This window comes from Idiotropiscis lumnitzeri, chromosome 5 (assembly GCF_059441095.1).
Source record: "Idiotropiscis lumnitzeri isolate Australia: NSW breed Sydney's pygmy pipehorse chromosome 5, RoL_Ilum_1.0, whole genome shotgun sequence".
NCBI lineage: Eukaryota > Metazoa > Chordata > Actinopteri > Syngnathiformes > Syngnathidae > Idiotropiscis > Idiotropiscis lumnitzeri.
In genome coordinates this window covers 26952551-26978680 of record NC_142395.1, presented here as the reverse complement: position 1 = coordinate 26978680, position 26130 = coordinate 26952551, and the positions used below count along the sequence as shown (strand labels likewise).

Genomic DNA, 26130 nt, shown 5'->3' with positions numbered 1-26130 from the left:
AAAAATAATAATAATTCTCCTGCCTCGCAGACAGTGACGTGAATAATGTAATAATGCGAGCATCATTGTAGGTCGATAGTCATCTGCATGGAAAGGCAAGTTTTTGTTGTTGTTGTTTTTTTGGGGGGGGGGGTCAATAGGAAGAAATTATAAATAGAGGGAAAGTCTAAAAAAGGCATAATGAGGCATTGTGGAAAAAATGTGTTTCATGTTTAAAATATTACAAACCGAGCGACACAACATTCGGGCCGTAAATCTAGGTGTCCTGTGGTGATTTAACCATGATTGTTAACATGAGAACATATTGAGAAAAGCAAACCACAGAAAAAAACCCTGCCAGAGTTGCTTATATAAGGATGTCACTGACAAAGTAGGGGGAAGAAAAAAGGAGACGACTGCGAGGAATTTTAGAGAAAAGTGGAAAGGGGGAAGTAAAGCCTGTTTGGACATTGGCATTCAGGATCCAGCAGAGAACACACACACACACACACACCTGAGAGTACGGCATGAATGTCATCCCACCCTCCCTTTCCCTCCTCCTGCCTCCAACCTGCCCACCGATAGTATGACGCGTCACGCCACCTCGGTCGCAGGACAACTGGAAGAACTGGTCTTTATACCACGCTTGGCCTTGCATATTCAAAACGCCGGCTGCGATTCAAATGGCCGTCTGCGTCCACGACGACCTGATCACCGACACGCACATTTGCCTTTATTGAGGAAACGTCCGCACGACCGGCAACATTAGTGCTCTGACAAAGAAGGCACGATTTGACGTATTTGTTCGTTTCACAAAATGGGGAATGTGTATTTATTGTCGTGTACGAGGGGCCTTCGTGTAGCACTCAACCAAAGAAGACTCCCTTTGACCGAGGACATGTCAGCGAGCTCCCCTGCTGGGCCAGTACCCGCCAACAGGAAGGTGGGAGGTAAGGAGGGAGCTTCAGTATTTGGAGACACACTGAGGAGCAGATCGCCAGCGAGGGAGGGAGGGAGGGAAAAGGGAGAGAAAGGGAGGGAAGGGGTTACGACTGCCAGAGGCGGCGACCTCCCTTGGCTCCGTGCTACCGCCATACGATGAAACAAACCAACCTATAGTCTCCACGAGTGCACGTACGCTCGCCAAATTATGCCGAGATGTGAAAGAAGAGGAAGGGGGGAAAAAAAAAAAAGCTATCCTTGTGAGTGTGTTGTTTGACACGCTCGCGTCCACTCGCGTTAAAATGCTCAAAAATGACAAATGATCACAAGAGCAAACGCACACACACACACACACACACACACACACACACAGCATGTGCACTCACTTTAATCATCACAAGTCATGTTTATTCAGCAAATGCAAAAAAAAAATGCTGTTATTTAAAAAAATATATCTAGTTATCTTTCCGGAGAAATATTTTATTCATGATCTGTACAACGCATTCAAATAACATGTTGACAATTGATTTTTTTTTTTTTTTATTTAAAAAAAGCAATATGAAATTTGTGAAAATAAATCGGATTCAATTGAAACTGAATTAAATAAAAAACAACAACCCTAGAGTGTTTACCAAAATTCTCATCATAGAAATTTCCACATGACATAAAAAAAAAGAAAAAAGATTTTAATTGGTCAAGGGAAACCAAATTCTAAACACGTTTATGGTGTGAATAACTCCTCACCACTAAGACATGAGTGTAAAATTAAAATGGCACCCTTTCGATATTTTTTTTTCATAAATGTCATCTTCAGCCACGCTGTCATATTTAACTCCTTGCAACCCGGCAACTGGCTAAAGACACACACACACCTACACACACACACACTCAACCCATCATGCTACAATGCTAGACTGGTAGATTTGATCGGTGTTTATAATCGACTGACAAAGATGCAAGACAGAAAATACGACTGGGGTAAATATTTCCGTGTCTGTTTTGTAACAGAAAAAGGGAGACAGGGAGGACGAGGAGGAGGAGGAGCAGGAAGAGGAGAAAGAGTGTTGGTGTGACAGGGGAGGAAGGCTGATCACTTGAAATCTACCTGTGAGCTTTTCTCGTCCAAATGTAGTGAAAAAAATAAAAAAAAATCCGCCGACATGCAAAAATTGCAGTCTTACATAAGCATGGTTGATTTCAACTAATGATAAGAATAAAATAAGAATAATAAACATGCTTTCCAATCTCAATGTGGCTGCTTCGCTCCATTCTGAGAGGTAGGGATGTGTTTATCTGACCTCTTCCCCTGATTCCTCTTCCACGGTCCATGGCTATCTGACCCCTACCACCTCAAAAACACCCTCACACCCCCACCGACCACTTTTTCTTTTCTCCTCAGCGCAATATATATTAATACCTTTTTTACTGCCCTATTATTTTACCTTCTTACCTCAACCACATGCCATGTCTTACGTCTTGCTACTGCCAGGCACGAGTGTGTTTGGCTCTGTGTGCCACCCCTCCAACCCAAAACAACAACATCACCCTGTTCCTCCCTTCAACAACCACCCCCACCAACCCCAAGCCCTGACATAGTCCCACGGCTGTTTGGCGAGGGGGTTTCCTCTCCTTGCTTTTTTATCTGTGCACTCGCTCCGTGACCCTTGTTCCCCTTGTTTCTTGCTGTCTGACCTACACGCCAAACCACCCCTCACCCCAAACACACACCATCCTCAGTCCTTCTGTGTAAAATAGCCAAGCCACTGCTGATAAATCCTCTTCTTGCCTTCCATCCACCAAAACTGACTTCTATTTTTTTTTTTTTTTTACTATTTTCCAGATTGAACATTTGTGGGATTTAACGGTATTGGTCTTCTTTATTTATTTTGATAACACATCTTTGGGCTTTTCTTCCAATAAGTACAATCTTGACATTATGTGTGCTAAGTGCTTTTAAAATGTGACCTGCACAATGTCAAGTTTCCACTCCTGATGCCTATAAGATCGGAGGAATGGGCCAATGTTTTGTTTCCAGTCCTCTCGGAGGTCTGGAGCCAAGTGCTCGCAATGCGTGCAGGAGAACCAGCGTGCACTTTGCAGGGCTGCTTGGCTGGCGGTCCTGCCTGATCCACTGCTGTCATGAAGGAGAACCCGGGGCTCCCTTTTTTCATAGCACGCCCGCACGCACGCACGCACGCACGCACTTGCACATCGCGAGCACGCGCGAACCGCTCACGCACGCACGCACACACACGCGGGATCGATTTGTACGGGACTTGGTCTGGGTACGGCGGAGAATCGACTTAAAAAAAACTGAAATACAAGGCTCGAAAGAAGCAAAGTGCCGTGGCCGAGTGAGGGAGACGAGCCGAGCCGAGGTGGGATGAAGCCGAAGGGGGGAAAGAGTGGCCACGAGTCGGGGCGGAGGGCTCGCGCAAAAAAACTAAACAAAAAAAAAAAGATTCACGGAGAAAGGATCTCATAAACCACCATGCCATAGCCCTACTACCGGAGAGGCATATTTTGAAATGTTTTTTTGGGCATAAAATGCAAGAAGCGAGAGCTCCGAGATCGCGAAAGAGTCGCCGGACCCACGCGGAGCCAACAGGCTGGACTTGGAGCTCCTTCCCGGGGCGACACTCCGCGGCGAGACGCCGCTGCCCGACCCCCGCGAATCCCGTCCAAACACGTCTCTCGACACCCACGACCCCTCCACGGACGTACCGGTCCCCACCAAAAAGCCCGTAAATGCTTTCAAAGCGCTTCTTTTTTTTTTTTCCTCGTCTCGAAGGATCCGCTTGTTCTCGCCCGTAGACCAAGAGGAGAGGACGAGCGCTGATGTGAACACAGGTAACGACACAACGCCGGCAAGGCAGCCCAAAAATCTCGAATAAAGCTCGAAACTTGCATGAAAAGAGCCTTTCTTGCACCCGGAACGTGAGTTTCGCAAAGGGGGGGACCAGCTCCGCTACAAGTCCACCGCCATGGAAGAGGAAAGAGGCTGAGAGAGAGAATAGGATCGCGCAGCAACAACAACACACAAAAAAAGGGAGACAAAGTTGAAACTTACAATTTGCCGCTTTGTGATGTTCGCTTTTTAATCCAGTCGCGAGACGATGGAGCTAAAGATCCCATCAAGGCGAGAAGAGTCCCCTTTCGGTCAGTTTGCGCTCGGGGGTGGCGGAAAAAAAAGAAAGATCATTGTTGTTGCCGAGTGCTTGGCTGGAAAAAGGGGCGCAAGTAGGTAGCTATTAGTTGTTAAAGGCGATATCAAAAATAATTTGGATGCAAAGCAGCCGAGTCCGGAGTTGGAGGCGCGCGAGGAAGAGGTGAAAGTGAGATCTGATGATTGGGGGAAGAAAAAAACTCTTTGGATCTTTATTCCTGCTAATTAGTTTCCTGCGAGAAAAAAATGGCTGTGATTAATTCAGTGCGCATGTGCTTCATTACACAGGCACGAAGGGAAGGGCTAATTAGCCGCCTTGTGGATCAATAAGATTCAGCAGAGGAGAGCCGGCGGAGGGAGGGCGAGGAGGAGGGAGGAAGAGGAGGGAGGGAGGATGGATAGATACAAGGAAGGGCGAGAAAAAGAGGAAAGTAATGATCAGGAATAGAAAATATGGAATTAAGAGAGGCGGGAAGTAAGAGTTTGATTAGTGAAAGTGAACGCTGGCTGGCCGCCGAGCTCCACGCTGCGTGCGAGGCTTCGCTTCCACTCGGCTTGCTCTCCCCAAACACACTTTTTTTCTCGCCTTTTAAAACACTTGTAACATTTTTATTAAATACTTTTTAACGCGCGTTTTGCACATTATTCGCACACTTAAAGCGGCATGTGTTGTAGGTTTATTTTGGTGTGTTTTCTTTTCTCCTTCCTTGCACGAGTTCGCGATGGTTCGTCACTGTAGAGTTGAACAGCTTAAAAAAAGTATATATAATGTATATAAAAAGCGGAAAGGAAAGAATATTACTATTCAACATAATGCAAATGCGTTGCTTTTGCTGTGATTGTTGTTTTAAAGAAAATATTAATTCCACACGCTGTATGAAACACAATCTACGGGATAATTTTACTTGTGGATCCGTAATAAAAGAGATAACATGAGAATGATAAATACACAATCGATCTTAAATTGTGACTCAATGGTGCGTTTGTAGTAAATACCGTTGCATAGCGATATTTAAGTCACACTCTATGGGAATGTCAGTAGATATTAACATATTTTAAGGTAACATTAATGTAAGGTGCAATTAAGTTTCTGTGGGATATTTTTATTCACATACTGTATGACAAAAGTGGATGAATTTGTGTGTCGCTATTTATAAAGACATAAGAACGCATCGGTCTTTCAAAAAATACATTGTTATTACGTCACTGACGAGGAGTAAATATTTTCAAATATTTTGGAGTGAAGTGGAGAATCCTGAGTGAAGGGCACTAATGCACTGTTTTATTTTTGTTGTGTGTAAGAGCATTGAGATTTTTCGCTTGCAAAAAAAAAAAGTCGTTTGCATGGGTGGCTGGTGAAGGGGGGTATCAAAACTATTGGGCCAAGTGTCAGACATATAGAAGAGATGGGCGTGATATAATGAGGAAGAAATGACATTGACGTGTCATCGTGATGCCTATTGTGAACAATACTGTCAATACATTCATCTTTTTTATAATGAAATAACCAGAAAAGTGAGCGAGACTGCAGGTGGCTCTTCCCTTAATTTCACGACGCTACATACTTTCCTTGTGGAAATGCCAAAACTTGCTTGTGTGAGTTATATATACAGTATATTCGCCCCTCTCCTGAATAATAAAGTATTTAATATTTATACCCACTGTCCTCTGTGTCTATATCGCACGAACATACATTGAATGCATTGTGATGATGTTGCGCTTGCTTCTGTCCTGTCTATATACGTGCAGTCCAGAAAGTCCAGCAGGCAGCTTGAAGTGATCACATAAGGTGCCATGTTTACGGAAACAATGTGAATTGGATATTCTCCGCTATAATGCATTCCAGCGCTGGTCAGATCATAGATATTTTACGTCAAGGGTTAGTCCAAACATGACTTACATGACACTGAAAGAATTGTTTGAAATAGATCAAATGTAAAGCATTGCAAGGCTCGATTTTAGATTGACTTTATAAGGTTTTTGGACGTGAACGCACTATGTAATCTTTAGGTCCCACGCGCACACACACACACCCCCACACACACGTACTGTTAAAACATTCGCTGTGTTGCAGACTGGCATTTCCAGCACACTTGCCATCCACAAGTTGAGGCATGCAATGATACCTGTTTTTTTTGTTTTTTTTAAAGAGGAAAACATACGTACACACGCGCGCGTACACACACACACACACACGTGCATGGTTTGCACTGCTTTGGCAGAGTGCAGGAATCTGGAGGATTTGCGACATGTCTGCTCTCTCGGGAAGAAGACATTGTAAAAATGAATTGGTTGAAAATAGCGTGCGAGGGGCTTGGAGATAATAAAAGAGAGGCCGTTGTAATTTGAGGCTTGTATGGAAGCAGTCCTGCAAAGGCGGTCAGTGCAAAAAGCGGAGTTTACCAAAGTGTATGCATAAAGGCCCGAGTGACATTAGTCCATCATCATCAGTTGGAGGGAAGGTGGGTGGGGGGCAAGTCTAAAGGGGGGGGGGGGGGGCCTTCATGCTTTTAGGGACCCTCTGAAAGAGGGGGTAAAAAAAAATGGGTGGGGGGGGCTGCTTTTGTGTGAGCAGCATTCAATTGCGCCTCTCTGTGGGAAGGGTAAGCGTCCACGTGCCAGCTTCAATAGGCGGCACATCCACCAGTGGCATTGCACATTGAACACAACCTGTGGCGATAGAACACTGCGTGGACGTGACAAAAGGCACAAAGAGGGGCTTCAAGTGGACAAATATATACGTAATATATGAAATAAAATACACAAACATGGCGCACGTGAACGCACTAACATCGGTATGCAGTTTTTCCATCAATTTCACCATTTTTATTCTTCTTCTTGTGAATATTATTATTATCATTTTTCCTGCCTGTGCGTGCGTCAGACAAGCGCGTGCACAAGTCTAACCCAAAAACAAAGCACAAAGGGAAACGGAGGAAATGAGCAGGGGTGAGTATTTAGGGATCAAAGATTCTATATCGAGACAAGTCATAACTTCTTTTTTCCTGTTATCATGGGTGATTATTTTAATTTTAGATACCTGTTCTTCGATTGCAATATTAACGAGGAATGTGATTGTGAGATGTGTGATAATATTATGGATAAACGTGAAAAAACGGCATCAGACGTCCATCTGTAGGATGAATATAGTTATTTAAACCCGTTTCAAAATAGAAACATATAAAAATGGATTGCATGGGTTTAAGATGAAACACCAAACTGTTTTTTTTTAATATATTCCAAATGTAAGTTTTGCATCTGATGCGTGACGTTGATGAAAATACAGCCTGAAAGGTGCTATATTGAAAATGCAGGTTGATATAATTCAATATGCAAGGTGACACAATCGTGTTATAATTCATTTTGACACTGAAATATTATTTGCAAATTGTTGTGATTTCACACAAACGCATTATTAAAAAACACTGGAATGTTTGCTGCGTGTTTTATTTGTTTGTCGACGAAAAGTGTGTGCGTGTGTGCACCATGAACATGCTGGCCCATGCATGTGAGGGGTTGTGTTCTTCACACTTGCACTTGGGCAGCCCGGCCAGGTGCAATAGGAGCGCCCTCTTATGTTCAGCTGGACCACAGGGACAGTGCAGCATGACTGCAGCTCCACGGGAGGCAAGCTCACGGACCTGCGCACTTGGGTCTCGCATAGGAGCGAGTCGGACCGGCTCTGAGTGGCTCATGGACAACACAACACAACAACATCAACACGGGGTTGAAAAAGCGTTCATGCGTGACGAATATGCTGAAAAGAAATGAACGCAGTACTTCTTTGTCTTCGTTTTATATATATATATATATATATATATATATATATATATATATATATATATATATATATATATATATATATATATATATATATATATTAATAGGTAAATAATTATCTGATAATCTGTCTGTTAGGAAAAATGCAAATGAACCTTTTTAAGGATTCAGAGCGGATTAACTAAGTAAATGTTCTTCTTGTGTTTTTTTTAATAAACGGATACATATTTTCAAAATTTAATACAAGCCCTTGCTAGAATTGAAAACAGGAGTTTTTAAATAATGCAGGCTTTGTAATCGTCATCACTACTTGTTGACGTGTCATTTATAGTGTGTTAAGCATTTATTTAAAACGTCTTATTTGTTTTCTTTGGGAAAGGGTGGATTCGATATTATGTGATTGTGGAAACATGGAGAGTGTCGTGAATGGGAGTATTAATGCTTTGTCCATACATATTTGAAATCTGACATATTGCACGTTATAAATTCCACTATTTCACTGTACATTATGCTTGTTCGATTTTTCATCATTGTTTTAGGAAATAGAACGTTATTTATTTTCGATAATTATATATTTTTTTGATCCTGTATGCAAACGTGAATACACTAATGATATTAAAATTACGATTGGACCAAGATTTATATTTTTCCCCCGAAATGAGAACTTGAAACGTTTCCAGCATAAAATGATTTGATGCATGACAGCTTACACGCGGGTGCAGCTTGAGGTGAGAAATCAGAGAATGTGTGCTTCTGCTGTTGTGATGTTAAGAGTTCGAATTAAAAAAAAAAAAAAAAGCAACTGGCCGTCTGGTCAGTCTGCCTCATTTCCATAAGAAACAAGGAGGCATATCAATTCATCTCTCTCTCCATCTATTTGTCCCGCCACCCTATTAATGACCCTATGCATAATTCAATAATATCTTGAGCGTTGGACTAACAATATATTTTTTTCTTTCAGACATAATCCTTCCTAAAGTCACTTTAAGTAATGTATGTAAATATGTTAACCCCGCTCCCCAAAAACATTGATGATTTACAGCGAAGTGATGATGCATTGATGATATATTTTTTTATTTTGCTTTGATAATATATCGTACAAAAAATCCAATAAACCAAAGCAAAAAAAAAATGCACAGTAGGCTTCTTCTGTGTTTGCGTGTGTGTGCTTGTGTGCGTGCGCGCGCAAGCGAGTGTGTGGGGAGGGACGTTATATTTTGTCTGTTGTTTAAATAACAATAAAATCCCCCAAAATTGTGTTTTAATCTATTACGTTCGATTTTTTTAATGTTTCATTTGTCCATTTAATAACATTTACGTACACAAAATGCGTGCGTGCGCGCGCACGCGTGTGTGAGTGTGCGAGCGGTCCTGTTGTGCGCGTGTGTGAACCGCCTATTCAACATCATCGCACCTCGCCACAGCTTCAATGTCAGAATATTGTGAGAAAACCGTCAGAAAAAAATGTTTGGGCTTTGTTTGTTTTTCGTCGTGCTTTTGCGTTATAACGAAGGCCTTTGACGTTTTGTTTTGTTTTTCGCCAACTGGGAACTGTCAGATCTCCGTTTTTAGAGCACACACATATGTTAAAATAAAATAAAAAAAATAAAAAAATCACACAATTTGGACAGGGGGGAAACGAAATATTAGTCGACTTTTAAATGTTATTGATATTTTAGCATTATTCATTAGAAATAAATACAAATGATAATTTGACAGTGTTTGAGACGTGAATGTGAAGAAGCCCTGCAAACTGCAGACCGGGTCTTGACTCGGACTTGACTCGTGTGTATTTTATGTGCTTGGAAGAGGTTCACTGCAAAGGAGGGATCCCAAATCAGAGCCATATGAGCCTTCCAAGCAGGAGCAACACTAGCTGCTGGTAAGTCGACCCAAACCGAACAGAGGATAATCACCGCACCACAATGCCAAAGCCATTAAAATGCCTCTTTGCTCTTGAATATACAAACTTAAAGCAAGTAATTTTCCTTCATGTCAAGAAGCGGCCCCCCTTCCCCCACTCACCACTTCCACCCCCCAAAAAAAGCATGATGAGATGAAAGTTGACATGTGGAAGAGATGCATGAGACAAATACAGATCAAGGATTATTGCCAGGGGTCAAATCCAAATTTTGCCTCACAGCCTGGATGGGCTTGACATGATCATCACCATGATGTGTCTTGGGTCAAATTTGAAAAACAAAAGGCATTCTGAATAAGATTGAAATTCCGCTTAATAAAATTTTTATACAATCTAAATAACAAACGGTGGTTTTAAAACAAGTTGAAATCAACTTAATTTGGGTCAGATGGACAAGTAGCGACTGTAGCTAGCTAGATAGCAAACGAGATAGAAAGCTAGCTAGCTCGATAGCTACACAGATACTGTAGCTCAAAGGTCACCAACGTGTCGCCAGCGCGATGCCGCTGAAGAAGAAGAAGAAGATCTAATGGTCTTAAAATAGCAGTGACAAAATGTCATTTAGCGAGGCCATAAGAACAGTTAAATAATCACGGATTGATGTACTCATGATGACAGTTTTGTTTCGGCATTAAATGATTACGGACTGACGATTCCGGACAGGTGGTCCGGCCGCTAGCCAATGATGACTGACGGACCGGCAAAATTTAGTCACGTGTCCACCGCTGTTATTTAAGAAGGTCGGCGAGATCGGTAGGTAGCTAGTTAGTTAGCTAGCTAGCTAGCTAGACTGTGTAGCTAGACAGGCAGACAGATAGCGCTTGTAAAAGTTGCTTGTGTGCAGGCAGGTGAGCCCACCCAAAGAGTAGTCGGGGGACAGGGTCACTGGGAGCCGCTGTCCTTCAAGTGGATTGTGCCGGGAGGCCCCCCTTCAGACCCCCCAACGTTTCCAGGGACCAATAAAACCTTGTGATTAGTAGTGCTGTTCCATTTTTAGGTGCTAGCTCGTTAAAGGAGTTAATAGAGCAGGTGTTTATTTTTGTAAGACACACACACAAACACACACGCATATCGAGTCCACACACACTTGACAATACACTCGTCTCATGTTGATTTTTATAGAAACAGCAGCAACATGGACATCTCAGAACTGGATTTCAGTGGCTTGTTAGCAAAATTGCACGAGTCCCTTTTAAGCATTTTGGGATTAAAATAAATAAATAAATAATTCAACAAACTAGTAGAGTCCAGTAGCTTCAACTCAACATTTGCAAATTACCATGACTTGGGTGACTGAGAATCTACACAGACAACAAAAAAGGTGACAAGACAAAAGACTAAAGACTGTTTACATTATCTTCGGAGGCCAAAAGTGATGCAATTAAAAAAAAAAAACCAATGAGCTGACCAGACAATTTCTGCAAATTAATGTGCCCACAAATATGTTTCTGTAATCATGCATTACAGCAATCAATTTTCCAAAAAGGACATGCCAACAACAATCTACTATTCCAACTATTTTAACTCAGTTTCAGCACCAAACGATGGAAGCATACCAGAGTGTGTAAGGTTTTGGTTAATTCACCTTTAAAAACATCTGACCGTGTAGGGCAGGGGTGGGCAAACGTTATGATTGGCGGGCCACAATGGATTCTAAAATTTGACTGGACCAGGAGAAGATGGATGGAATGCTTTGGTAACCTCACCTCATCTGAGAATAAAAATACATTTCATTTCAAATGAAAGTGAACAAAAGCATTACAACAAAATATACGTCTTTGACACACCACAGTATTTAGAAAATAAAACATTAACAATGTTTATTCATTTAATTTTTTTCAAGTTACGCGGGCCGGATGAAAACGTTTAACGGGCCGCATGTGGCCCCTGGGCCGCAGTTTGCCCACACCTGGTGAAGGGCCTGACCATCAGCACTGATTAATTTTGCTTAAATTGACCATATTTGCCCATATAAAGTTTCTGCCCCTAAGCAACGATTCAGAGTACGTAAAGCACAACTACAAAAAATTCTGTTTCCTCTCAAATGTTGTTTAAAAAAAACTGAACCGAATGAAGGTCACACAGCTTCCTGGAAGCACCGTATGCTGGCACTCAGAGGGTACCTGCACATCCCGACTAAAAAGAAAATGCACTTTTCTAGCTAACAATCACTGACCCAGTTCCTGTGGTGGAAATTCAAGTAGCCCGTACATTGTGTTTGCTTGTGTCGAACAGGAGGCACAAGTGTTTTGGGGTTATCAAAACAGCTCGGTGGTAGCAAGCCTGCCATGTAGGTTCCATTCTGCTCGGCTTCACCGTGTCAACACGCATTCACAAACGTGTGACGAACAGACATTAAGGCGAGCGCACCAGCACTTTTAATTCTGCCAGAGGTGTGGTGTGCTGAATAATTTGCGACGTTCACGCGGCAGTCACGCACGGCAGCAACAGGCCGAGCCCCCATGTTGTTTTCAAGCTGATACGGGCAAAGAGATATCAACATGAAAAATTGTCTTTTGGGTTCTGAAAAGGTCACTATGCCCCCCCCCCCTCCCCCCCCCCCAACGTCCTCCCACCCGGTCAAATGACAGTGATGGGATATTCTCCTTCATAGCTCAGAAAATAAAAGCATGGGCGTGTCATGTCATTTTTTTTTTTTTTTGTATTCTGTTACTAACATTTTTTGAAATTGTCCTAAATTCTCAAATCTCTCAGAAATAGAAGGGTGGCACTGTCTCTTCAGCACATCAATCATTCAATGCAATTGTCAATCGCTACAAGATTGAGCATGTTAACTTTTTCTTGAGAGGATAATTCAATCAAATGTAAAGTATTAAACAGTTTGTGCATGATTACTTCACTGCGGCTCATTCTACGATGATTTGGCCTTCAGGGCCACGATTATACAAACGTGCGGACATAAACAAAAGAGGAACTGTACGACTGTAAATGACTCCGGAAGATGCTGCAGAGAATAAAATAGATAAGGAACCGTACGTATGGTCACTGCAATAAAAAAAAACGGTATAAAAACTTGTATCTAAACTGTATTTTAATTGTCATGTGAAATAGTAAGATCATGCATGTTTAAAATTCAAATTTAGCTTTCAATTCATACAATGATAATTATTGTTTTATTGTTCTTTTTTCAGTTTCTTGTTTTCTTTTTTTTATTATTCAAAATAAGGGCACAGACAAAAAAAGGCAGAATTGTGGAAATTGATATTTAAGCCTTTAATAAGAGGTCAACACATTTGTGAAAAGGTCAAATAAATGCTGGTCAATATAATTTATATATCCTATTGCAAGAGTTACACTGAGGCAATTGGTCATTAATTTTAAATAAGCTAAGGTTAAGTTACACTTTCATTCAGAGTATGCATGCCGCACACACACATGCTCACACGTGTGTGCGCGTGAACTTCTTTTTGGCACTTTCGGGGACTTGGGTCACAAAAACAGTTCTTGTGCGCTCAAAACATCCTTTTGTACCCCGAATTTCTGAGGTGCTTGTAATTGTGGCACAAATCTAACGTCATACTCGACCCCTTGCCTGCAGCACACGTACTTGTGCATTTTCAAAAAAAGCACGAAAGAAGAATCATAACAAAAAAAAATCTATATACACAGCATTTTATGCATTTGGATATGCACAAATACATTTCCTTTGGAAAAAAAAGACGGAGGTGGAGGGTTGGGTCACAGGAAACGGGTTTTGCCGTGGTCTGCTTAGAATTGTAAATGTATCGCATAGGCCATGCTGTCAAATTATATATATCTTTCATTTACGAAATCATGCATGTCTTTTCCTCTAAAAGGGGGGGGGCGCCACAAAGGGAGCGTGCCCTCATGCAGGAGAACAGTGTGCAGCCCTCATGAAAAATAAGCAAGTGTCGAAGCCCTGGGCGAGGAGCGTGGCTACATCAGCACACAGGCCAGGGAGGGGAGACACAACACACCACAGACACACACACACGCACCCCCCCCCCACACACACACACGGGAGCTTTCACCGCTCCAAACTCCTGCTATAAAACCACTGTCGTGTTGTGACACAGCTGACCCAAACTGAGACTAAATAAATCCTCAAGATATGATGTTTATGAGCTCGATCACAACAATTACTTCCAATGTAAGGATTTCAATTAGCATATTTTTCACCTCGTCAACATGTCTTGTCTCAAGACACAATTAGCCGAATTTTTGTTAAATGACTGAGATTCTCAGAGAACAAAAGAACAAAGCTTTATCTCTCATTGAAGAGATAAATAAAGTCAAGTCATCGGCTGTGAACAAACAGCAATCATAACTTCATATTAGAAATAGAAAAAAATAAAAATAAATCAATATTCTGCTGTTCAGATGACCTGCAATATTTTAGTCGAATAAGAGAACAACCAAGCTATGAAACGACTTGGAAATTGGACAATCGTCAAAGTTTGAATCCGAGTTAAATCAATTGAACTGGTCACCCGGAATGGAAATGCTCATTTCAGAGCTGCAAATGTGCTAAGAACGCCCCCCCAAAATGCACATAATGATCACAAGGTGCAATTTATAGATTTTGACAAGTGAACATTATGCTAGCTTATACAAATGACACACAACAACACATCTCATACTCTCCTCTGTCCACGCACTAGTTCAAAGATTATTTCTGTCACGTTTGCAAAGATCCCACAAAATTTGCCTTGCACTTGCACATTGGCAAACATCGCATTACTGGCAGAATTACAGAGAAACGCGAGGCAAGAGTGTAACCTGTGTGACACGTTAAATACAAAGTGCCAACTTTGTATAGATGAAAAGCTTTTTCAGTAAGAATGCAGGCTTACAACAGAAAAATACTAGAAACACCTTTCGCGTTTCATGATGCACCACAAAAAAGAGATTTTTTTGTAAATTATGTCATACTTTGCAATTGATTGTGCATTACTTATATAATTTGTTTCATTGTGACTCAAGTTAAATCATTTTTAATAAATTATTGCTGTATTATTGCACTTTAATTATCGTCATATTATTTTGTGATTAACTGTGATTCCTTTAAAAAGTTTGTAAAAAAGGCTTGATGTACTCGTTCCTGGTTTTTGAAGTTTTCAAATTGAGTCTTAAAAGCCTTTCCAACATTTTTCTTGGGGTGCACTGCAGACGAGCGAGCAAGGATGTCCAAATTTGGAAGTACTTGCAGAGCAGGCAACCGGGAAGTAACGTAGATGCGTCTCCCACTGGTTAGTCTATTGCTGTTGAGCGGCGTGAAATCGCTCCGCCAGCCCCTCTCCTATAGCATGCGCCTTATGACATGACGGCAAAGGCGCCGTCGAATGGAATATTTTTCAATTCGAGAGCGAGTTACGGTGCAGCGTGCACCCGACGTGACACGAGGTTCCATCTTTGAGCCCTGGTAGCACCTACAAAATGAATGGCGTCGTCGACGCCTTCTTCGACAGTGCGCTGGGTCCTGCTGCAGTTTGAAAGGACCTTTACTTTTTTTTTTTTTTACTGCCTCTCTCGGTACAGATGTTTTTCCGAAATCTTTTTTTCTTCTGGTTGAGTACACAGAAAAGTCTACACACCTCCTGTTCAAAAGCTGCTGAAACTTGCTATGTTATAAAAATGAGACCAAGCTGTCATTTCAAAGGTTTTTCACAAAATCTTCAGGCTTCAGTTAGAAATGTCAGGAAAAGCCCACTAGAACAACTGAAATGAATTTGAAGGGTAATCAGAGGCAGGCGTGTGCTTAGTCCAATTCATTGAGTTTGAATGTGATTAGTTAATTCTGAACACAGTCATATCCTTAGAATTAAGAGTGTATGTGTAAACACATTATTTCAGGTATTTTTATTCCCCTTTCGAGCAGATTTGAACAGATTACTGCTATCGGTCATAATAATGAATAAAAAAAAAGTTTTGAAATGATTTATCTTTGTCTTGTTAAATCTGGCATTTAAACAGGGGTGATTAGACTCATACCCACCGTAGGCAAAATCGAGTGCAGTTCTATACCACTGCAACCTACAGCCACATTGATAAATCAGCTGTTAAATAAATCCAGCTGACAGTGGTAGTCAGTGTCAGTCATCACCCCCGATGATTACGTTTGCGATGGCAGAATTTTCGATACGTCTCTTGGACTGGATCTCATTAGATTGTGCAGGTGCTGTGATATGTATTTCGATGTTCTGACAATGTGACAGTGACAAGGCCCGTAAGCGCATCTAGCTGTGCTAGCAGCTTGTAGCGTACGCAGTTTTGGATTTGACAGAAACGGCAAGGGTCCAGTACAGAACTCAGAGTGATGATCTATTAGCCCGGTGCTTCTCAATTATTTTCTGTTACGCCCCGCTCCCCCCAGCAGCAAAAAAACAATTTACGCAAACGCCCCCCCCCGCCACACACACACACACAATGTCTGCCTCAACTATAAATAATATCATTTTCATTGCAAAACAAGTGTTAGTTAACACTCGCTGCGCACAATGGACAAGGAGAGCGCCACTGCCAACTACTGGAGTGGATGTGAAAATGACACTTTATTGCAGTATGGTGGGAAAAAAAAGCATGTTCCCCACTCTTTGAGAAGCACTCTATTAGCCAAACAATACTCACATATTAAAAGTATGGTATCCAAAAGGAACAAACAAGAGAGCAGAAGATGAAAGTTGGACATTTACCCATCAAGTCGTGTGTATGCGAACACAGAAGGGGAGCTAACAATGAGAAGGACGTAAAGCGGGGATAAATGCTTTCAAAGGCCAGCAGACAGTAAAGGGCTCAGGCTTTGGACAGCAGGGAGAGGGGATGGTCATCGCCTTACCTGATGGGGTTTTTGGTCTCACTTCCTTCCACACCGAGTCCTCTCCGGCAGCGCCGTCTTTTCAAGTGTCTGTTTGAAGCCAGCAGGCAGAAAGGTCACGTCCTCCCGGTCACAGTCGGCTCGTCCAAACAACGGATGGCCGCCAGCTATTGCTTCTGTCTTCACTTTTTTGTCTTTGTTGAGTTGTAAAAAAAAAAAATGATCAAGTCGATGTAAAGCTATTGGTGTGGTGCCTGGGCACCTGAAAACATTTTGGTGATGTACTCCTAGAATTCCAGGTATTTCCAGGGTTTTCCAAAGCTATACTGGGATTTTAGGGACTCCCGGGTCCGAGAAGAGCCGATCAGGATGAACGGATCACCTGCAATGACAAAACGAAATGTTCATTTATTACACGTTTCAATCCAGTGCTGTGAAGAGAGCCATTTCTGTAAAAAAAAAAAAAAAAAACGTCAAAGCTCATCAGTTGTTCCTAAAACTCGAAAATGAACCCGTATTCATTTGCGAACGACTCCGCAAAGACGGATTCTCGTGATTATATTTAATTTCTCTCCTCATACCGCCGCCGACTTTGAAAAGGAGAAATGACAAATATTTCCGGCGAAACTTAATTTTCTCGTAAGCAGAGCAAGACATATTCCTGTAATAGCATACATAATTGCCTGCTCTGCACAGGATCTCTCGCGCACATGACAACAAAGTCTCAGAGACAATACGTATTTATTCTGCTGTCAATTCCAGTGGAGGGAAAATAAAATACTTTAAAAAAAAAAAAAAAAGGCTTTGAATTCCACATTGGGCCTGGTTTGTGAAGAAGGGTAAATATGCTTGTCATGTGTTCCACTAGTTCCTCAGCAACAGAGATTTAGAGGGGCGGGGGAAGTAATACAGGAGGGAGAAGCGCACATTTTGTGATAAGTGAATAGCGCTTTTGAAGTCACTTCCATTTGGAAACATTGCGTGATTATTTTTACCTCGGTGGTTGTGACTCAAGTTAAAACCCCCCCGTTTAATTGTTCCCAAGAGTTCTTATTGTGTCGCTGATAAGGAGCTCGCGGGAGCAGCGTTTAAAATTGCGTCAAAAATAACTTGACTTTGCGCTCGTCGGCCACAGGTCTGAAAGAGCGACGGAGAGAGACGAGACTCGGGTTGAGCGTTTCTTCACGCTCTTTGTTTGAAATATCAATTCAAACAACGACCCCCGAGCCATCGTAAATAAAGGCGGCGCGGCGGCGCATTAGTAATAATTTTACCAGGGTTTCGTCAGCAGTTTGCAGATGACAGACAAAGTATCAACGATAATTTGTCGTCAACCCCCACCCCCCTTGCGTTTTCGCCTTCGCCGGGTGCAAGGCCGCCACTTGAAGGTTGGTCAATGCGACCTGTGGAAGCATGTTTGTCAGATCAATAGCCCACCCACAGCAGCGCCGCGGGCCATCCCTGACCCGGCCCATTGATTAGGCCTCGCTCAGCTGCCAATGGCAATGTGCCGCATGTGACACCAGGCGAAGGAGCAACGAGGAAAGGGGGGGGTGATGCTGGATTGCCGGTGGCAGCCCCACAGCACATCGCAGATAAAAGTCAATTCCACTTAAGCAAATCATTGACAACTAAATAGTTAGCGTGTAGAAGAATTCGGCGAGTCTCCGACGGAAGCAGCTGGCTTTGGGGAGTTCAGCGACTATGACCCCGTGTCAACGGGACATGAGCGTTACTTCAATTTGTGCACGCAGCATGACCCCCAGCCTCCACGTTTAGTTCGCTTAGACACTTCACTGTCAACATATGTGCATATAGAAAACAGCCAAAACGGATCTGATGAGATCCAATACAACCAACTGTAATCGACAGTCAGCCTTTCCAAAGAAAAATGAGGCTTCCTTTTCACCGACACGGTCGCAGATGTCGTCATTTTACAAAAAAAGTTATCTTGCAGAAGTGGACAACGGTGATGCATGATAGTGAGAACCGGTTTTAACACTTTTGCCTGACTAATTTAGGTAAAGATGTCAACAACATGCAAGTACTGTCAACCACCCGCATGTTCGGCAAATATGCGTAAAGGTGAAAATGCAATCATGAGGCAAAAGAAAGCGTTCTGAAAATGCTCATTTGCTGTTGTCCTACAAATAATGACTGGAATTATGACTTAACGACCGTATGAGAAGCAGATTTGAAGCTTCATTTACCCATCACTACGTATTAGCATCGGGTTGTGACGAGGGCAAGTTCCGACTTAAGTACAGTATTTTCCGGACTATAAGCCGCTACTTTTTTTCATAGATTTTGAAACATGCGGCTAATAAAACAATGCAGCTTTTCCGTGGATTTTTTTTCATCAGTAGGGGGCGCTCTATCGTTCAGAAAATGCGCAAAATAAATCTAGATTTTTTTTTCTCTTAGGTCTGTTCTGTTTTAATTAGCAAAGTTGTTGCCGTGTTAAAAGGCACTGTTTTAAGAATCTTTTTTGTACCTTTATCTGCATTCACAGTACATGCAGTAAACAACTCATTTTTTTCAACATAGAAAACTGCGGCTTGTATACAGTTTTTTTGTTTTTGTTTTTTTATCTGCGGCTTATATACAGGTGCGTCGTATAGGCCGGAAAATACGGTACATCTCAAAAAATACAATATACTCTCTACCAATATTTCCAAACCTTTACTGAGTCAACCCTTAACTTCTTTACTTCAGAAAAAAAAAGGCACAAACAAAAATACTGAAATAATGATGATCTGGCCTTAATTTAGTCACAACAGCCTGTTTAATGAAACACAAAGCTGACATATGTGAAGGAAGTTATAACTTATTCGGTTATGTGAATGATATCCACGTTTACCTTCTCATGAAAGAGCATTTAATTGTTGCGCCTGTCACTATACATCATCGGTCGAGATAGGTGAGCCAAGATACATTTGTAAATAAGGATTTTTTTTTTCTGGTGAAATGAGATGAAATCGGAAAAAAAAAAACGGACAATCTCTCCCAACCCGCAGCACCCAAGTTAGAAATGACAACTCTACACTAGTGCTTCCCAATAACTCTGCTGTGAGAGATCATCAGGTGTGACGCGGGAAATTATCCAATTTGACTTAATTGGTCTGAAAATTGTTATTTAAGCACTCGGCATGTGTCTTCAAATCCAAATATATCTGCTTTGTGTTGAACACTAGGAACGGAACTAAATCATCCTTATCTCATGATGTATTCTTTTTGAGGCATGTTTTTGTGTGGCTCCAAAAACATAAGGAAATGCTGTTGCTGCTTGATCATGAATGTAAATCGTCTTTTTTTTTTTTTTTTTTATATAGGAGCGCGTGAACACAGGTAATCACTGCACCATGCACACGCATTCCCATTGAAGTTGTCACACTCCTTTTGATCCATCTTGCTCACAGCCATTAGCGCTCCATATTAGAGTAGTTTATATGTCACTTTACTGCTCCTTTCACTTGTGAATGTAATTCTGTGGCCGCTACCTCTTTGTGCATTCACCTCCTATCTACGGCTCCATATCTCTTGCGGTAATTGCTGAGTGACAGAAAGGCAATAGTGACCACTTCATTATAAAGACAACCAGGCTGACTGGACGCCGGCCTATTGGCTTTAGGTCACGGTGGCCACGCTGACTTTATCTGCCCAGGTTGTCAGAGGTCAGTCCCCCCCAGAATCTATAAGGAACTTTACTGGATGTGTCCGTGGCTGCGGTACAGGAGGGTCTGCTGACCCCGTTGGGCTGCTTATATCCACTATTGATTGCACTTTGTCTCCTTCACTTGAAGGTGGAGTCACGTCTCAACATTAGCTCCACGTCTTCAGTGATTTAACAGCAAATGATATAACGACGCGGATTATTTGTGGGGTATGACGTAACACCACATTTCACATTAACAATTTATTTTTTTTTAATATTAAATTGGTCTGGCTGGCAGATGTTTCTTAAGTCAGAACCATAAGTTGGTCTCATATTTTAATAAAGATATGTCATGCACAGTCATAAAAAGCCCAGAAGCTCTTGAGATAGGAGCGACCCAACTTTTTCGAGATACGAGTTGTATTTTTTTGCCTTGACTTGAGAGCAAAAATTTGAGATACAAGCGTGGTATCCTGTCATTTCACAACAAACAGTATCCTGGCAAAATAGTGAACAATTTTTCAAAAAGGGAGGTTCCACGCTGTTTATTTACAATCCCAACAAAAAACTAAACATAAAATCCACAGAATTACATAAGGAATTAAAACAAATGCATAGCTTTGCTTTAGATAAGGCCGTTTCACTAAAAAAAAAACAAAAAAAAAAACAACGACAACACCATTCATTGACAGGCTAAAACAAATAGCATCAGTGTCATGGTGTTATAACCCTTAATGCAATGATCGAAACACAAACGGTGAGGCAACACACATTGCCAGACAATCGAACAAATTTACAGGCATACATTTATTATCCTCTATGAAGAAAAAATAACCGTCGCTTACAAAGGAGTATTATATGGCCTTTTGTGTTTCAGTTTGTTTGTAATAAAACCTGAGGTGGCAAAAGTGTGCACACCAGAAGGAGGAGCTATGCGACCATAGATTTTGTTATAATCCACATTATTATTATATATCACAATATTAATTCTTATTACATTTATTATGTTACAGAAACCATTGCAACATTCCTTCAAAATGATGTTGAAATTACCCAACAAACTTTTATGAGTACAAATAAGATCGAGTGTTCTCACACTTCAATTTTTAGGACAAATGGCTTTTTTTTTTCTTAAGACAATGCACCTCATGAATGAATGTCCTCCTGAGCGTCATAACATGCTTAACTTTTTGCACAACGCCCTAAATTCTCATGAGAGAACTTAGACCTGCCGAATCTCTTGTATTACTCGCAGAAGAACATCACGAGCTGGAAAATGAAGCAAAACAAGTCGCTCGTTCGTGTTTACCATCGTTAGCGCCGTCATCGGGATGGAGGTGTGTGTAATTGTTTGTGCGCAACTAAATGAGTGCCAGGGTTGCGTTCATCGCCGCTTGTGTCTGCGCGCGACCATTTATATACCCACTAAAGCATCTGTGATGCTCGTTAGATCTTGTCTCTCGGCAGCTGGGTGGCAGCGTTCATATTAAATCACCGCAATGGCAGATGAGCTCTCGCACGAGAGAGACAAGCATCTATTTGAAACTGCACTTTATTACACTTTGTTCCTTTTAATAAAAAAAAAATACGGGAAAAGATAACCCGGTTTTAAGGATCCCGGATAAACAGCAACGATTGCATCTTTAAATAATAGATGACCTCCGCCTGTTACGGACGGGAATATAACTGAAAATAATTGAAGACAACAACGTCCTATAAGAGCACCACTCCGGCAGTGCTGATTCGGAATGTGTTACAACTTCAAACAGTCCGTCATAAACTATGGATAATCTGTACAAGAAAGGCAGTCGCCTGTTTACAATTTCCGTCTAATTAAGGCTACAGGATGAGTTCTACCTTTTTCTTCAACTTGATGTGCGGTTGCTCGATTCACTGCGAGGTGGGGTTGAAGGGTACCGCACCGATGGCAAATTAGGCTTGGGGAACAAAATGAAACATACAATAACACTAATCTAAACGGCAGTCAAAGGGATAAATATTTAACTATCTGTCGACATTTGACACACTTTAGGTGGAGAACAAATAGATCGTGAACAACAACAATCTCAAACTTGCAACAACAACTGCTTTTGACCACATTGTGATTTAGAATTCTGCTTGGAGTGTGATTGCAATCCGTCCTCATTATTTTGGGCAGTCAACGCCTCTGTGTTAATTCCGTCTCGAAAAGGAATGACACCGATCTCGCACAAATCAAAACAAATCAAGATGTTGCAACGGCAAAAACATTGAGCTCGTTTGTGCGGAGGAATTATTGAGTTGGACGAGTATTATTGTTGAATGTTGCTCAGAGCATTTTTTTTTTGTTTGTTTTTGTTTTTTAACTTAACTCAAATGCAGTATAAATCGTTCCATTTGGAATGTATCTTCGAAATGTGTCTTCTTTGCCCAATAATCATTTGCATGAGGTGTACAGTAATGAATCGTTTCATCAAGAAAACCTCCTGCGACAAGGCACTCTCAAGACCAGCGGCAGGGAACTCTGGTTCCTCAAGAGCCAGTGGTAGGCGGTCAAAGCCTTCAAGGCCTTCTCTGCCGGCCCAACATAATCAAGAAATCATGATTATATTCTTCGTCAGAGTTTTTATCCAATCAGAATTCCGCTAGCTCGTGTTGCCAGGCAGATTTCATAATACCGGTTTGTCTGTTCTGTCTGACTGTGGGGGTTTTACAGTCGATAGAAAGCTGCGATAGCCAATCTGATCGTGAGTTGATGACAGGCCTCACGTTGAAGGTGCTGAACGCGTTTTGTGATTGGATACTCACTCGTGAGCGAGCAGCGCTATGCGGAATCAACACACCCGAAATTCTTAACTGGTGACCGTTCGAAAATGTAAAATATATTCTTGGTTTTTTTAAACCGCAATGGCAGAAGGAGGGAAAAGTGTGAATTTAATTGCAGATACACTTGCATGGCCATTTTCAAGACTAGGTCATACAACACCCAGTGATACGAAACTGTCTCTCGAGGATCCAGGTTCCCTCCCCTTTCTTTGGGCCATGTCATTTAAAGGCAAAACATACCAATGTACTAAGTGAGAGGAGGATGCTGGCTTCATTACACTTTGCAAAACAAGTGTGTATCTTTACATTCTCCTGTTGATTTCTAGTTCTCTTTGATTGTACAATGCAATTTTTCTTTTAAAAATATTATAAAAAAAATATTTAAAAAATATTTTAAAAATACGGTCCGGATTTTTGGACAGCCGGGAGCGGATTAACAGCATTTCCATTCATTTCAGTGGGGAAAGTTGATTTGAGATACGCGTGATTTGCGTTACAACCGGTGACACGGAACAAATTAAACTTGTGAGTCAAGGCGTCACTTTAAAACGATACGCCTAATACTAATTTGGTAGGTTGAGAGTTTATCTTGCCAGTTTGCCTACAAGACTGCATGGATGCTCATTTTCCGTATTCTGTGTGTGAAGCTGGGTAGCTGAGGTGGGATAAAGCAGTATTTGATGATTAATCACTGGACATAATAAAGCTTCTCGCCATGAGTCCGGAGTCCAGCTGATTCTATGATACGATCGGAGGCGATTAGGGAAAAAAAAAAAAAAAATCATTCCTTACAGTGCATCGGTACCACACTCTAATGATGTCTTCTGATTGGACCGTGTGGAGAAGATAATAAAGGATCTCCTTCAGAATGGACTTGGAGATTATTTCTTTGCTTAACTTTTATGAAACAGGGCAATGAGCCTGGATGCTGCCGATTTGAGGATTAAGATAAAATGACCTTTCACATGATGTCGCCATGTATAAAAGATGAAGTTTACAGTCCCTCATCACATTAGACCTTATCAATGGTGAGAGCCTCTGTGACATCCCTTTTGAACATCACAATCTTTTTTTTTTATTTAGTCTGCAATACAAGAGGCCTTCACCCCCCCAGTGTGGGATTATTGTTCCAGAGCGTGTATGTGTGTGTTGTAGAACACTCGTGGGGAGAGGCACGTTTGCTTTGTTTGGGCAATGATGTATTGCTAATCCTGTGTATTGAGAAAAAAAAAAAATCTTTTTTCATATCACAATGAAAACGTAGATCAAGATGGTTGAGCATTTTATTAAACTGCATTTTTTTTTTGTTTTTGCAAGATATGGCTTAGTGTTGTTCTACTCTGCACTAGAAAATGCCGTTGTCGTAAAGTTAAAAAAACTATAAATAAATAAATAAAATAAATCAATGTTAACAGTTGTCTTAAAAAAGAGAAAAATAAAAATAACCGTCAAATAGAAGACAAAGTATCATTTGTTTCAAATGCAAACCAGCGTGTTTGTTGGAGCAAGTTCAAGATGCGCCGTTAAAACTGAAGCGATAGCTGTCACTTACAGATCGGATCCTGTCACTTGTTTGGGTGTCAAAGACAATGAAACTATATTTGAAACCAGTCAAGCGATCTCACCTCAGTGGCACATCAGTTTTGTTTGGAGCCAGAACAAAACTCAATCGTGGGTGAGCGGCTCTCGGATTAGAAACCGGCCTCTCGCTCTTTGCCGGGCTGAAAGGTAGTCGGTGTTTTACAGTCATCAGACAACCGGCCACCATCACCCTGCTCCTTTGATATGGGAGTTATTGTTTACCCCTATAACTTACAGCCCGGCTCTGCAGGGACTTATATTTATAACCTCTATTATTTTCTGTCATAAATATTCAAATCCAGATAAAAAAAACCCTCAAGCTTAGCGAGGAGAATAGCCAAAAACAACATGCGGCTTTTCAGCTCCCCCCCAGCTCGCAGTCCGCTATAGAAAATCATTAAGAAGATGAATAAAGAAATCAGACAGAATGCTGAGACGAGCGCATACAAAAAAAAAAAAAGAGTCGGGATGGAAATTTTTGCCCAAGCATCCTGGCTTCTTTTGTTCTTTATTTGTTGGAGTGTTTCGTCACGTTCTGCATTTCCTCCTTATAGACAGTGAATTAATATTTGCGCTTGGAATATTAATCCCGATTCAGTTGTGGATTAGTTTTCTATTGTCCTCCCGGCGCTGAGCCATAAATAAAGGCGCTGACATGGAGAGGAAATCTATACCTCCCTGGTCTGCAAACAAAGACCTCTGCACCCCGAGATAACACATGTCCCTGCAACACGCCCCCTCCCCCCGTCCGTCGCCCACATGCCGGATCCCCCTCTCCCATCACCCCCTCTTCCCCCTTCTACTCATCATCCCCTCTCTCGCTCTCTCCTTCAGAAAAACTTGGCCATGGTAGATTTGCAAGGCAATTGTGCCCTTAAAGCGTGCCTCTTCCTCAGCTTATACCACGCATTTCCCAGAGTTTATCAAAGAATACAATGGGGTTACGCTTTCGCCATTATTCTCCAGGCAAGAACAGTAATTCGACGGCAGCGCGAGTACTGAGGCGGCCATGATGTCTCACTACAGAACACAGAGAGCGAGAGAGAAACGCGATGCATTACTTTGTTGACCTTTCCTGTTCCCATAGTTTACAAACAGCTGTGAAGCTCATTCCTCTGGGCTCTTTGTACATCAGAGGCTGGGAGTGATGGAGGCACGCCAGGCTTAAATGAAGGGCTTTTCCAAGCTCGCCTCCATCGCGGCTGACAAACACAACCTAACAAACGTGCGTCCGCTTTATCTCCACCGCCAAAGCCATCGCGGGCGCGCGGGAAGAAATACACAGCAAAACAGATAGCATGACATCCTTTCATGTAAGTATATATTTTAACAGACAATCTGTTCAACAACAGAAGAAGAAATCTAAACATATCCGAGCATCAGCATAGCCACCCACACGCGCGGGAATAAATTGCGTTTGCTCATCCAGGACCGCTAAAACTAAAAAGCATGCGGCTTCTCTCAATGGAAGTCATCCTCAAAGCTGCGAAACAGATGCTGAGAAA

General features: G+C 41.7%; 1 protein-coding gene across 3 annotated transcripts in view; it reads right to left on the bottom strand.

The window, feature by feature from the left end:
* The window catches only part of zfhx3b (zinc finger homeobox 3b), a 151624-nt gene extending 147239 nt beyond the window's left edge, over nt 1-4385 (bottom strand). For all 3 annotated transcript variants that reach the window (XM_088295762.1, XM_088295763.1, XM_088295764.1), the window contains exon 1: nt 3992-4385. The gene's annotated coding sequence lies outside the window, so the exon portion shown is untranslated. The remainder of the gene's footprint in view (nt 1-3991) is intronic.
* Between the last annotated feature and the right edge of the window lie 21745 nt (nt 4386-26130).